Consider the following 15,779-nt stretch of genomic DNA (forward strand, 5'->3'; position numbering starts at 1 on the left):
CAGTAGCAGTAGTGGTAACGGTAGTACTACTACTGGATTAAATAAGAAAGACATTGTAAAGATTAGCTGTAGATCGTCTGCAACTCTTCTGTGTTTGAGTGGCGTGACAGTACAACAAACAGCTAAAACACAAGGTATTTCATTGTACTCGCTAACTCTCCAGCATCACGCAGGAAAACGGTCTTGGTTTGCACCTTCACGGCTCGGTGCTAAGAGGTAGTGCGAGCATCCCAGCCGATGTTCGACTGGCAGAAAACTTTTTTTCTGACCTGTATAAAATATTAGTTAGTGTGATTAAATTGCAACCGGCCTCTGTGTTGTCGTGGTTAAGCCATCGGATATAAGACTGGTAGGTTCTGGGTTCGCAGCCCGGTACCGGCTCCTAGACCTAGTTTTAACGACTCAGTTGGTAGATGTAAGGCCACTACATCGACTTCTCTCTCACAAACAACTAACCAGTAACCCACTTTCCTGGACAGACAGCCCAGATAGCCGACGTGTGCCCAGTACAGCGTACTTGAATCTTAATTGGATATACATGTAAGCGTGAAAAGAAGTTGAAATGAATGAATCAATTATTGTGATTAAATTGCTCAGTGTCAGATACGAAGAGGTCATGAACCACACTGATCGGTATTAAACCGAACACGTGTATTATGTGTGTACTATAAGTCGGCCGTTTGATGTTTTAACAAAATGATATTTTATTATTCGGCACGTACGTGTTGCTTCTTTGTTACTTGGGATAATAGGGGAAACAGTTATTCTTTTCACATGATGCACTTAAACATCACATCTCTAGCTGATGAATAAACCATGCGCGAATAGGGCCGGAACTACTATTTATACAACCTACTTTTAAAACGATGATACGTCCTTCAGTCTATGAATCAGAGCAAATAGCTTTCAGTTACGATCTCCTACTGACATTCTTTAAGCGAAATTTAAAAAGAGAGGGAAAAGAATAAAAATCACCCAGTGGAACAAGACTTAGTGCATCTGTACATACGTATACTCAACACAATCATTTAAGAGTCAGTAGATTTTTCTTTTGCACACATAATAATTATAACACAAGCAGAAACGTTTGTGTTATAATTAAATTATTATGTGAGCAAGTTGTGTTCATAGATAATTTATAAGCATATAGTTTAAGTAGATTTTGACCAGCGATGAACCACAAAAAACCAACTTGACTTTGAATGTTTTATAAAACAAAGCGCACACGCACACACTCATACACACAGACCACACACACGCGCGCGCACACACGCACACACACATACACATTATATATCACTGTATATATTGTACCATATATAATGATAAATGTCTAAAAAAAAGTCTACTGACCCTGTTGAGTATATATTATAATCGAACTCAATGTTCAGGCACATTAGTGTACCGGTTCCGAGGGCGTAGTGGTCTAGCAGGTACTGGGTTCGTATTCTAGTGCCCGCCTCCCACCCAGAGTTAATTTTAATGATCCAGTGTGGAGGTGTAAGACCACTACTAACTAATGCCCATTACCTGTACATATAGTCTATATATCCCAGGTTTGCGCCAAGAACAGCGTGCTAGAACCTTAATTTGATGTAAGCACGAAAATCAGGTTAAAATGAAAGTTGATGAACTCAAGTGTTTTGTATTCTATTTGACAGATCATAAACAGGTCCAAACATCTTTCATTAGTGATACTAAAATTATTATTAAAATGGCTTGGTGAAGGGATATTATAAAGAAGGCTATTTTGTTTTAGACTGGTAGGTGTTGGGTTGCCGGCTCAAACTCACAAGCGTGCACACCCACGGCATCCATTTCATTCTTATTATTTTCTAGTATCCACTATTCCGGACACACATCCCACACTGTCGTGTGTGTTTTCAGAATAGAATACCGGAACTGCACTTTGATTATATACATCAAAATACAATAAATGATAATTAAAAAACCCAGCAAACATATATATATATATATATGTGTGTGTGTGTGTGTATTCCTTTTTAACTGCGTTAAATGTTAAAAGGGAAAAGTGCATTTCCTAGACGTGCTTTTACAGTAAGTTGAACGACTAAAGACTTACCTGGTGGTGTGGCTGTACGGCGAGATGTACGGATGTAGTGCGAGATGAACGAGCTAAAGCGAGGACACCGGGCCGACAGGTATGCAGGTCGCAGGTAAATAGGCGACCATATGCAGCCAGCACTACTGGAAAGACGCGAAATCCACCGTGTGACTGGCTCGCTTGGCTGGCTATCTCGAACTCCTCCAGCGGAACCTGATTAAATAACGGACATATGTTCATCCATGGAAGGAGACAACTGGATAGACAGATGGACGGACTGATGGACGAACGGGCATACATACATCAATATATACATACACACATACATACATACATACATACATACATACATACATATACACATACATATATACATACATACATGCATCATACATACACACATGTATACTTACACACACGCGCGCGCGCGCGGACGGACGGACAGAAAGACGTACATAATGCATACATCAATACATACATGCATACGTACGTACATACGTACATGCATGCATGCATGCAAGCAAGCAGACATAAAGCCAAACAGACTCGCCTTATACTAAGTAATACAAAGCCACCACCCACAGCAACAACAATCATAATCATAATAATCATAATAATAAGAATGTAAATCCATAAATCCTACAGAGTTACGAGTAGCTAGAAGAAAGAGTATACAAACTCCACAATACACATAAACAAATACAATAAATTAATTAATACACACTCCAATGCTGAACTATTTAAGTATATCATCTACTATCCAACGAATCTTGGAAGTAATGTAAAACGTTCTAGTCAGGACACCACTAAAATATCACCTGCCGATATAGTAGAATCGTAAAGTACATTATATATTAATTTATAAATTAATCTATATAAATAGTGTTTGTACTAAAGTATTAAATACTTAACTTTGTTGTTGACATTTGTCCGCTAATATTTAAAAACACAAAGTGTCAACTGGCAGCATTCGAACCTAATGCATTGATTCGCATGAGAGTTGACAGCCCGCAACCGAAACCACAAACACGGAAGCCCTGAACCGTAATTGAGAAAGGGTGCTGTCAAACACTCGGTTGGAAACTAATGTGTTGTATTAAAATACAACAAGTTTTAATTTGCAACGGGGCTAATAACGCAGTTGGGGACTAACAGTCCACCAGCAGATAGGGCGACCTAGTAAATATAATGTTTAAATGTAAAAATTTGGAGCCGAGTTTACAAAGCCTGTTTATGTCTTACACGCGTGTAACCACTAGTACATACATTTATAATGCTTAAACACCTGTCTTACACGCGTTTAACCACTAGTACATACATTTATAATGCTTAAACACCTGCGTTTTAGAAAAACAGGATTCGTAAATTCGGCCCACAAAGTTTCAACTGACAAGATGGCAACATACTACACATATTCGCATGGCATGTTGAAAAATACAAATATCAAAAAAAAAAAAAAAACGAAAAAAAGAGCCATTTTCCAATCCTAAATAATATGCAAGCAAACCTGCGTCCTTGCCTTATTCCAGTACAGACAGTCAATGTTCAGATGAATATTGTATATTAATTAATACGAAATCTGACAAACCAAAACTTGGATATTTGTATAGACATTGTGACCTTAATAACAAATGAACATTATTTCATTCGGGACATAAATGCGAAGCGTTCGTTTAATATCCAGCCAATATTACTGTTTTTACCTAATGTAAATTTGAACTTGAAACTAAAGAGACAACTCGGTGAATAATGTGCTTGTAATGTCACATCATGTAGTGTAGCGGCGCAGATTGTATACAAAAATCAATAAAATAGATGGCGATAAATGGTAACGGGCTGTGCGACTTTTATTATAGGATTCTGTGCTTCGTTTTCCAGTAACTGGTTTATTGCGAACACCTATGGAAACAGCGTGTAAAATACGTACAGGAAAATAGATGTTATTCCTGAAAATACATTGTATATATTGTATGCGTTATATGTGTATTCAGCAATGTTTTTGAAAACACATCATTTGAATATTTGCTTACACAAATAGGTGCGTTTACAAATGGACCATTACATGCTAAATTTAGGCAACGTTTCAAAATAGAAAGTAATATGAAAATAGTATGTATAGTACTACATTTGTGAAAAGTTCAGACAGCAATGGATGCAAAACAAAAATAGCATTCTGAATTACGAGTTAGAAAAACAGGTAACACAGTAATAAAACATTGTCTTAGTCATGGTGTTTTTGTTGTGGTTGTAGTTATTATTATAATAACTACTGCAACCACCACCACCACCACCACTACTACTACTACCACCACCACCACTACTACTACCACCACCACCACCACCACCACCACCACCACCACCACCACCACTACTACTACTACCACCACCACTACTACTACTACTACTACTACTACTACTACTACTACTGCTGCTGCTGCTGCTGTTGCTGCTATTGCTGCTGCTATTGCTGCTGCTACTACTACTACTACTTTTACTACTACTGCTACTTTTACTACTACTACTACTACTACGTACAAAGTATAAAAAGACGTTGTTGTAGTAATATACAAAAATTGATAGTAGTAGTAGTGGTAGTGGTGGCAGTAGTAGTAGTAGTAGTAGTAGTAGTAGTAGTAGTAGTGGTGGTGGTAGTAGTAGTAGTAGTAGTAGTGGTGGTGGTAGTAGTAGTAGTGGTAGTAGTAGTAGTGTAGTAGTAGCAGCAATAGTAGTTTTAGTGATTGTAGTAGTAGTATACCGTTACCACCACCACCACTACTACTACTACTACTACTACTACTACTAACAACTACCACCACCACCACCACCACCACCACAACAACAACAACAACAACAGCAACTTCGACGGCAACTACATCTTTATAATACATTTAGTCAAGTATTTAACGGCGGCGCAACCTACATGTTTGCAGGCCATAATTCCTTGACTGTTGGTTAGTGTTGAGGTGTATCTATATATACCTGTTTTCGTGCACCTGCAGATCTCGTTCTAAACGTCAGGTTGGTGTATTTATGACAGTGCACCGCTTTGAACATCTTCATGTCGACATGTCTGAATGCACGAGTCAGCAATAAGTTCCCACGGTTGCCCACGCAAAACAAAATAAGATAGAAGAAACCATCACCATTACCATCACCACCTAACCAACCCCAAATTGTTTTTCTTTAAATATGTTTGTCTCAAATAACAAAGGCAAACTAAATGTTTGAAATAAGAATAAGTACCACAAACAGTTGTAGTCCCTTAAGTGTTTCTTGTAAAGACAATATGACTTTTGTTTGATTAATTTCACGATTACAGATATTACAGAAAGGAAGGAACATGAAAGGGATATTTGAAGAGGGAAGGAAATCAATGTTTGACGATATCCTAGAACATTGTAATGAGAACTATTAGGTTGTCTAAAATGCTTGGGTCATAGGATTGAAACCCCTAGCAGGACCAATTGGTTGTCGCATTTTTCAGATGGTTTTGTTTTGTTTTGGGTTTTTGTTGCTATTGTTGTTGTTTTGCGCGTTGTTGTTTTGGGAATGGGGGTTTGTGGGGGGTTTGGTGGACGGTGCGCGTGTGTGTGTGCGTGTGTGTGTGTGTGCGTGTGTTTGCCTGCGCGCGAGCGCATGTGCGCGTACGTGCGTGTGTGTGATGTTTTCATTTACTTGGTTTTTCCACCTAACCACTGGCACTTAACCGGTATATCGCAGGCTGTGGTATGTGCTGTCTTGTTCGTGAGGAAGTGCATATAAAAGGACCCTTGTTACTAATAAAAAGAATGCAGCGATTTTCCGTTAAAGACTACGTGTCAGAATTATGAAATGTTTGACATCCAGTAGCCAATAATTAATTCTACAAGTATGGACTAACGTACCGTAACGTGTACAAAGAGCACATACATTTATTACGTAAAACGCATTTCCGGTTCCTACCCGTACACGTTATGTCCATACGTGTAGAATGTTGTCATTTAAAACTTGTGTTTGAACAGTTACATATAACTGCCAACAATTACTAGAATATGATGGCAGCTGTGGACCATGCATACAACGTAAACTAAATACAACTGCATGTATTTCTAAAATTTGTAGCATGATTTTAAAATGTGTCCAAACTGCGCAACTGTTTAATGTACATATATGTATATTAATTCTATAGCTGTTGCCAGATTAAATTACTATACACTGTTTAATCATAAATGGATGATTTTTATTTCTATTGTCTATCAAACTAAGTACTGTCGATGTGTAACCAGATACAAATATGCTTGCTAATGTCTGTATTAACGTGCCAGCAGCTGGTGCCGCGGAAAGGACCTTTGTATATTCCAGGATGTATCACCAAACAAATCCCACAGATAACAATAGTAACATATGGTTAAAGCTGTTAGTTGGAAGGCATATAATGCAGCCATTCAAAAGTAAATTGTCAAAAAAAAAATGGGGTACTCTTAGTTTTAGATATGGCAGGAAGCGTCTTTGAATATTTGTATGCCGTGTGAAGGCAGTTAACAATAAACCATTAGCGATAATACATAAGTTTCTCTCTTTTTTTTCTTCTTTTTTTTTCTTTCTTTTTGGGGGATTTTCTTCTCTTGTTTTTCTTTTTTTAAACTGTAGATATGATTATATTTTGCATTAGTAAATACGTTGTTGTTTTGTATTGGTTAGGTTTGGTTTGGTTTGTGGGGTTTTGTGCTTTGTTTATATGGGGGCGCTTTTTTTTTTTCGCTTTTTTTGTTGCTTTTTTTGTTGTTGTTTGTTTGTGGGTTTTTTTTGTTTGTTGGTTTTTATGTTGTTTTTGTGGGGTTATTTTACATGTTTTAAAAACCACATTATCTATTTTTACTACTACTACTACTACTACTACTACTCCTACTACTACTATTACTACAACAACAACAACTACTACTACTACTACTACTACTACTACTACTACTACTACTACTACTACTACTACTACTGCTACTACTACTACTACTGCTGCTGCTGCTGCTACTACTACTACTACTATTTCTATTACTACTACTACTATTAGTATTACTACTACTACGATTAGTATTACTATTATTACTATTTCATTTTTATTGCTCCCAGAACATTAGGACGGTATAGGAGTGGGGTGCCCTAATTTATCGCCTTAGATTATATACACATATAGATTTTATTAAATTAATAAAACATATCATGCAAACATGTGTATACGCACACACAGCTACACATATATAACACGTTTATACTTATACGTGCATACTTATACGTGCATACACATATAATAACACGTACATACTTATACGTCCATACACATAATAACACGTACATACTTATACGTGCATACACATATATTAACACGTATATACATACATATACGTGCATACACTTATATTAACAAGTACATACTTATACATGTATACACATATATTAACACGTACATACTTATACGTGCATACACATATAATAACACGTACACACTTATACGTGCATACACATATATTAACACGTACATACTTATACGTGCATACACTTATATTAACACGTACATACTTATACGTGCATACACATATATTAACACGTACACACTTATACGTGCATACACTTATATTAACACGTACATACTTATACGTGCATACACTTATATTAACACGTACATTCATACATATACGTGCATACACTTATATTAACACGTACATACTTATACGTGCATACACATATATTAACACGTACACACTTACATATACGTGCATACACATATATTAACACGTGCATACACATATACTAATACGTACATACTTACATATACGTGCATACACATATATTAACACGTACGTTCATACATATACGTGCATACACTTATATTAACACGAACATACGTATACGTGCATACACATATAATAACACGTACACACTTATACGTGCATACACATATATTAACACGTACATACTTATACGTGTATACACTTATATTAACACGTACATACTTATACGTGCATACACATATATTAACACGTACACACTTATACGTGCATACACTTATATTAACACGTACATACGTATACGTGCATACACTTATATTAACACGTACATTCATACATATACGTGCATACACTTATATTAACACGTACATACTTATGCATGCATACACAAAAATGAACACGTACATACATACTTATACGTGCATTTGCACGTACAGAAGTACGTACCCTTTACGTTAGACACCACCATTAATTACTGCATGCAGTTCAATACAATTTCTACGTCAGAATATATTCTGTGAAAACAACAACACTGTTGAGAGGGTGATGTGACTACTAATTTTAGGGAGTGCTCTCAACTGACAAGTACCGTGTAAAACAAATCAACATAGGTCGACCTCGAAATGATTCAGTTTTACAGCTCTCATGCCTGATCAGCGCCTGGTATTATTGCTATACAAGTAGGACTATACCACTTGCACAGTTTTACAGCTCTCATGCCTGATCAGCGCCTCGTATTGTTGCTATACAAGTAGCACTATACCACTTGCACAGTTTTACACATCTCATGTCTGATCAGCGCCTCGTATTGTTGTTATACAAGTAGCACTATACCACTTGCACAGTTTTACAGCTCTCATGTCTGATCAGCGCCTCGTATTGTTGTTATACAAGTAGCACTATACCACTTGCACAGTTTTACAGATCTCATGTCTGATCAGCGCCTCGTATTGTTGTTATTACAAGTAGCACTATACCACTTGCACAGTGTTACAGCTCTCATGTCTGATCAGCGCCTCGTATTGTTGCTATACAAGTAGCACTATACCACTTGCACAGTTTTACAGATCTCATGTCTGATCAGCGCCTCGTATTGTTGTTATACAAGTAGCACTATACCACTTGCACAGTGTTACAGCTCTCATGTCTGATCAGCGCCTCGTATTGTTGTTATACAAGTAGCACTATACCACTTGCACAGTTTTACAGATCTCATGTCTGATCAGCGCCTCGTATTGTTGTTATACAAGTAGCACTATACCACTTGCACAGTGTTACAGCTCTCATGTCTGATCAGCGCCTCGTATTGTTGTTATACAAGTAGCACTATACCACTTGCACAGTTTTACAGATCTCATGCCTGATCAGCGCCTGGTATTGTTGTTATACAAGTAGCACTATACCACTTGCACAGTTTTACAGATCTCATGTCTGATCAGCGCCTCGTATTGTTGTTATACAAGTAGCACTATACCACTTGCACAGTTTTACAGATCTCATGTCTGATCAGCGCCTCGTATTGTTGTTATACAAGTAGCACTATACCACTTGCACAGTTTTACAGCTCTCCTGCCTGATCAGCGCCTCGTATTGTTGTTATACAAGTAGCACTATACCACTTGCACAGTGTTACAGCTCTCATGTCTGATCAGCGCCTCGTATTGTTGTTATACAAGTAGCACTATACCACTTGCACAGTGTTACAGCTCTCATGTCTGATCAGCGCCTCGTATTGTTGTTATACAAGTAGCACTATACCACTTGCACAGTGTTACAGCTCTCATGTCTGATCAGCGCCTCGTATTGTTGTTATACAAGTAGCACTATACCACTTGCACAGTGTTACAGCTCTCATGTCTGATCAGCGCCTCGTATTGTTGTTATACAAGTAGCACTATACCACTTGCACAGTTTTACAGCTCTCATGTCTGATCAGCGCCTCGTATTGTTGTTATACAAGTAGCACTATACCACTTGCACAGTTTTACAGATCTCATGTCTGATCAGCGCCTCGTATTGTTGTTATACAAGTAGCACTATACCACTTGCACAGTTTTACAGATCTCATGTCTGATCAGCGCCTCGTATTGTTGTTATACAAGTAGCACTATACCACTTGCACAGTTTTACAGCTCTCATGCCTGATCAGCGCCTCGTATTGTTGTTATACAAGTAGGACTATACCACTTGCACAGTTTTACAGCTCTCGTGCCTGATCAGCGCCTGGTATTGTTGTTATACAAGTAGCACTATACCACTTGCACAGTTTTACAGATCTCATGTCTGATCAGCGCCTGGTATTGTTGTTATACAAGTAGCACTATACCACTTGCACAGTTTTACAGATCTCATGTCTGATCAGCGCCTGGTATTGTTGTTATACAAGTAGCACTATACCACTTGCACAGTTTTACAGCTCTCGTGCCTGATCAGCGCCTCGTATTGTTGCTATACAAGTAGCACTATACCACTTGCACAGTGTTACAGCTCTCATGTCTGATCAGCGCCTCGTATTGTTGCTATACAAGTAGCACTATACCACTTGCACAGTGTTACAGCTCTCATGTCTGATCAGCGCCTCGTATTGTTGTTATACAAGTAGCACTATACCACTTAGTTTTACAGCTTCATGTCTGAAATTGTTGCTATACAAGTAGCACTATACCACTTGCACAGTTTTACAGCTCTCATGCCTGATCAGCGCCTCGTATTGTTGTTATACAAGTAGCACTATACCACTTGCACAGTTTTACAGCTCTCATGCCTGATCACTCGTATTGTTGTTATACAAGTACACTATACCACTTGCACTTTACAGTTACTGTAACAAATACTTCAAACCAATGGGTTATTTTCATACTACAGAGATCAATTTATACTGAAAGTTTAATATCAGTGAGGAAATTCCTAAACCGGACCGCTGATAACAACACGACACGTTACCTTTACCTTTACCTTCGTAAATATATGGTGAGCCAATACTGTAAGTTTAATTCAGTAAATCCGTGATAGCGTTCTAATATAAACACATTATAACATGCTTACTGTAACATATCCACTACGCACACTTACGGCTCTGTCACGTGCACGCGCAATTGACAATGATGGCACAGAACCAAGTGTCACAGATAACATTTTTTTAATATATTTAATTGTCAAATGACTGATTAATGTATTTGTTTGATGTATTTATCATATGCCGCAAATGCATTATCTGTCAAATGTATATGTGCACATATTATAATGTGTTAATTATGAATGTAGTGGCCGTAGCCCTTTTATTAATATCAGCATATCCTGAAAAGGACAGCCATGTAATCCAGCTCCAGCTCCAGCAGGATATTGGTTTAAACAAACACAACCACTAAACCTGACCGGAGTACACCCATTTTACATAAAAAGTACAACATTTGCATCGCCTGGAATTACAACAAAAATTAATTGAATGTTAACAAGTTACATGTTTGAAAACTACATGCTCTCCCTCTCAAATTTAGTTTAATAGTTGCCACTTTAATTGTCATAAATTAATCACACTCAGACAGCAGAATATTTGCGCAGATATATTTCCGGATTTTCATATGAAAAAACTAATTGTGGCCATATAGATCTGCCATTGAAGACCTTGGCAAGTGATCGAAAATCAAGTGGAGATTGCCAACAGAAGGGGTTCTTGTTGACATTCTCAGTTTGCAACCACTGTAACATATTTCCAAACAATAAAACCCTTTTAAAACCTAAAGTTACTTGATGAATACAGCTTTGAGGTTACAACATCAGTTTGTGTATATCGAATAAGTATCTAATCGTCCTAATGCTTACATTTCGTTTTATATAAATTGTTTCCTACACACGAAATTATTTAGATGTAAAATACAGTTTGGGCTACTATAAACATCAGGATAACAAGAAACAAAATGTATAATATTATATAGAAAATGACATTTTGAACAAGAAAATGTATGAAATATGCACTTATAGGTTTTTAAAAATGCTATGTAAGTCAAAAACGTGTTACAAAAAATGAATGAATGAATGAATGTTTAACGACACCTCAGCACGAAAAATACATCGGCTATTGGATGTAAAACTATGGTAAATGCAAAACATTAAATGATGAACCACATCAATAAAAAAATTCAATAGTCCGTGTTACAAATGTTGCAAACTCTGGGGAGTCTTTTTAACGACGCAATATACTGTTTTCAAGATATTTTATTTCTTCGTTCATTTTTCAAAATTAAAAAAAAAAACCCACAACGTTTCACTGTTTAATCACGTGACTCCATCTGGCACTATCTAGCGTCATCTATGTATTCATGTTAATGGGACAGGAATCTAATTACACCAGCCACGTTTTCTGCTGTATTTCCATGAGCCAAAAACCCCCAAACCCTATCAATATTTCAAAATATTAGGGACAAAAAATAGCAAGATGACTTAGCATTTAAAGGTACAACTCATTTTAATTTGTCCGCAATTACTAGAAGTCAATATATGCATCACACCACGTTTAAAATAACAATTTAGAACTATGTTGTACCTTGATGCATGTACTCTGACCTGGAAGTGAACTGTGTGGTGATACCTAAATCGATTATTTTAAAGGCATGGCTAGTTTTCATAGAATTTGTCTCTATACAATATTTCATTCTGAACATATGAAGGGTTTCATTTTTATCTTGTTATAAACAGTGTGGTCACCAGTCACACGCACACTGCATCAAATTTCAGGTATAAATAAGACCACATTGTGTATACGATACTTAACAAACCTGACATGACCATGTTCTCATGAAATGTTCAAGAGTGGACTACACACTTTTAAAACAGAATCGTCCTTACAAATAACCTGCAGTTAAAGTCTGCAGACGTCACTAACATTTTGAGTAAAATGCAATGACATTTGTGTCATCGCCCGTTAGTTTTAATTTAAAATCAATACGAGAATATAACCATTTAAACGAAACAAAGTATCGCGTTTTGCGATGAAAGCCTAAACACAATCTCCAAAGTCTGCATAACAAGTTATTTTACCTTTTACAAGTTAGTTTTTCACATCTGTTTACGTTTTGATCCTGGTGGAGTCAGAAGGAAGGTTGTATCTACAAATATGCGTGTGCCGTTTGTCGTGTCGTGAAGTGTAGTGAAAGATCGTTAAACCAGTCACCACGAGGAAATGTTCGCGAGGACTCGACCAGCTTGTGTCGGCCGCATGTTAGTTAATCTATAGTCCGTGACAATACTCTGTGTGGGCCGCCCGCGCTCGGCAGCTAGCGGACTGAACTACACACGAAGTGAAATATTATTCTTGAACTGGATGAAATGATAACAAAACAAATCAGCGAACATTAGCAGTAGTAGCAGTAGCAGTAGCAGCAGCAGCAGCAGTGGCAGCAGTAGCAGCAGCAGCAGTAGCAGCAGCAGCAGCAGTAGCAGCAGCAGCAGTAGCAGTAGCAGCAGATTCAAAATTACTGTATACAAAATGTTATTATCACAACATCCTGAAAAGTGTTTGTAACAAAATATGATTTCGATTTTGTTGAATATTTTCCAACGGATATAAATACAGACAGGGCAATGGCGTAGCCAGCATGAGGCAGACGAGGCGCTTGCCTTGTTTGGAATTTCCCCAGATTTATTTTATTTTCCCCATGACACTGATACATGTATTTATTTTATAGGTCTGGGTTCGCCTCGGCGTTCTTTTTCCTCTCGGGCTACGCCTCAGCAGTGTATCAATGTACTGATATGGACGCCATTCATACTTGGATATAATGACTGACGCTATCAGTAATTTTAATTTGGAATTGATTTTCACAACATTTAACTACACATATCTTTAACATCATAAGATGAAGGATTTTGTCAAAGGATCGGGCGCCGACTTTATAAAACTTTAAACATCTAGACTTTAAAAACTTTAATATAGTCTGAAACATTAACGCCATGGCAACGTGTTACATCATACAAATTGCATGCGTTTGTCATCATTAGAGTCGAGACTGTAAAGTTTTATAAACACGGGCCCAAGTATCGTTTCATCGCCGAATGTTGTCAAAGAGTACATTTTCTTACTTTTGAGGACAAAATTAACAAGAAGAAAACAATCCCATTCTAGTTTTGATATCAAACGATAAAAAAATATCATTTCTTTGTATACTGCTACATTTAGTTCTGTGTGATGCTGAGGGTGGTGAGGGTGGTGAGGTAGGTCATATGGATACTCAGACATTAATATTCTAAGAAACAATTAATTAATATCATTTGTTTTACTAATATAAACGTTTAATGGTTAAAGGGACAGCCAGAAAGATAGCCGAGATATGTGTCCAGGACAGCGTGCTTAAATTGTAATTGGATATGAATGAACGAGCTCTGCTGACTAAGATATTTCTTATGGAAGATCCACAGAGCTCTGTCAGTGGTATGGACTCTCTCTCTCTCTCTCTCTCTCTCTCTCTCTCTCTCTCTCTCTCTCTCTCTCTCTCTCTCTCTCTCTCTCTCTCTCTCTCCAAACAGTCATACTGTGAAATGTGTTGAGAGTCGTTATGCAAACATTAATTTTCTCTACTGCTGATAACATATATACATAAATGTCTGAATGTTGTACAGGTTAAAGTTACGATAATGACAACTATATAGTCTGAATGTGTGTTTGTCTGTCTGTCTGTCCTGTCCTCTCTCTCTCTCTCTCTCTCTTCTCTCTCTATCTACTCTCGTTCTCTCTCTCTCGTCCCCTCTCTCTCTCTCTCTCTCCTCTCTCTCTCTCTGCCTCTCTCTCGCTCTCGCTCTCATACTGTGAAATGTGCTGAGAGTCGTTATCTATCTTTCTATCTATCTATATATTTTATATATATATATATCTATATATATATATATATATATATACTTATATATCACACCACGCGCGCACGCACACACACACACACACACACACACACACACACACACACAAACACGCATATACAAACAAAACGCGACTAACTTCTCTGTTAAGGATGCACAGCTAAGGTATTTTAGTTGTATGTCCAGGACAAAGTACTTGAATCTTACCTCAACGTAAGTATAAAATTTAGTTAGATCACTGTTATAGTACAACCATCTGGTGGTGGACAAAAAAAATCGTTATTCATAAATACAAGTGTAAGAAACCATGTGCTTACCTTACAGGCGACAACGTGAGGTTCTTATCTGGGAAGTGTTGAAACCTAGAAAACAATGCCACGTGTAACCTAACCCATTTATCAGGTAAAGTGAAACATTTCCTAAGTAATACCTCTCTGTTAACGTTACAGTGGCCGAGTTCAGTGTAGCTGAACAGCGAACGGCGTACACGTATAGACGCGTTGTACAGATAATGGTTAACATTTGACTGAGAGGGAATATTACTGATTACGTATTTACAGCAATAGGCCATTAATTCGTGGCGCATTTGTAAATTTCGCCATTATTATTGATATTTTCATTTATTTTCGTGTTGCTTATATCCATTAATGGCTCAAATACGCTATTTGGGCTGTTTGTTAATGGTTAGTTTTTACGAATTAGTGAGAGACATACGGGCCGACCGACAGACAGACAGACAGACAATAGAGAGAGATACAGAGAGAGAAAGAGAGAGAGAAAGAGAGAGATAGTGTGTGTGTGTGTGTGTGTGTGTGTGTGTGTGTGTTTGAGAGAGAATGTGTGTGTGTTTGAGAGAAGAAATGTGTTGTGTGTGTGAGGCGAGAGAGAGAGAGAGAGAGAGAGAGAGAGGAGAGAGAGAGGAGGAAAATCATTCATACACAGCATGTACCATCCACTACAGAAATATGACATACTACAGTAAGGGAGTATATAATAATATTTGACACTGAAGCGGTCAGCTTCAGAAAACAAAAAACGTTGCATAATTTAGAGTAAGGACATCAAAATGAGTCATTTGAGTTTGACGTATTTTCCATTCAAAA

At 37.5% G+C, this 15,779-nt stretch overlaps 1 protein-coding gene across 3 annotated transcripts in view; it reads right to left on the reverse strand.

Annotated features, from left to right (window-relative positions):
• LOC121374260 (elongation of very long chain fatty acids protein 4-like) overlaps positions 1-15,071 on the reverse strand; it is a 43,958-nt gene extending 28,887 nt beyond the window's left edge. The window contains exons 1-2 of one of the 3 annotated variants that reach the window (XM_041501289.1): positions 14,994-15,071; positions 2,084-2,278 (exon numbers count right to left, since the gene is read on the reverse strand). The gene's annotated coding sequence lies outside the window, so the exon portion shown is untranslated. Of the gene's footprint in view, positions 1-2,083; positions 2,279-5,044; positions 5,317-12,864; positions 13,113-14,993 lie in introns of those variants that run through there. The other 2 variants (XM_041501290.1, XM_041501291.1) reach the window with 2 other exon arrangements.
• Positions 15,072-15,779: the final 708 nt, after the last annotated feature.

Source organism: Gigantopelta aegis, chromosome 6 (assembly GCF_016097555.1).
Source record: "Gigantopelta aegis isolate Gae_Host chromosome 6, Gae_host_genome, whole genome shotgun sequence".
Taxonomy (NCBI): Eukaryota; Metazoa; Mollusca; class Gastropoda; order Neomphalida; family Peltospiridae; genus Gigantopelta; species Gigantopelta aegis.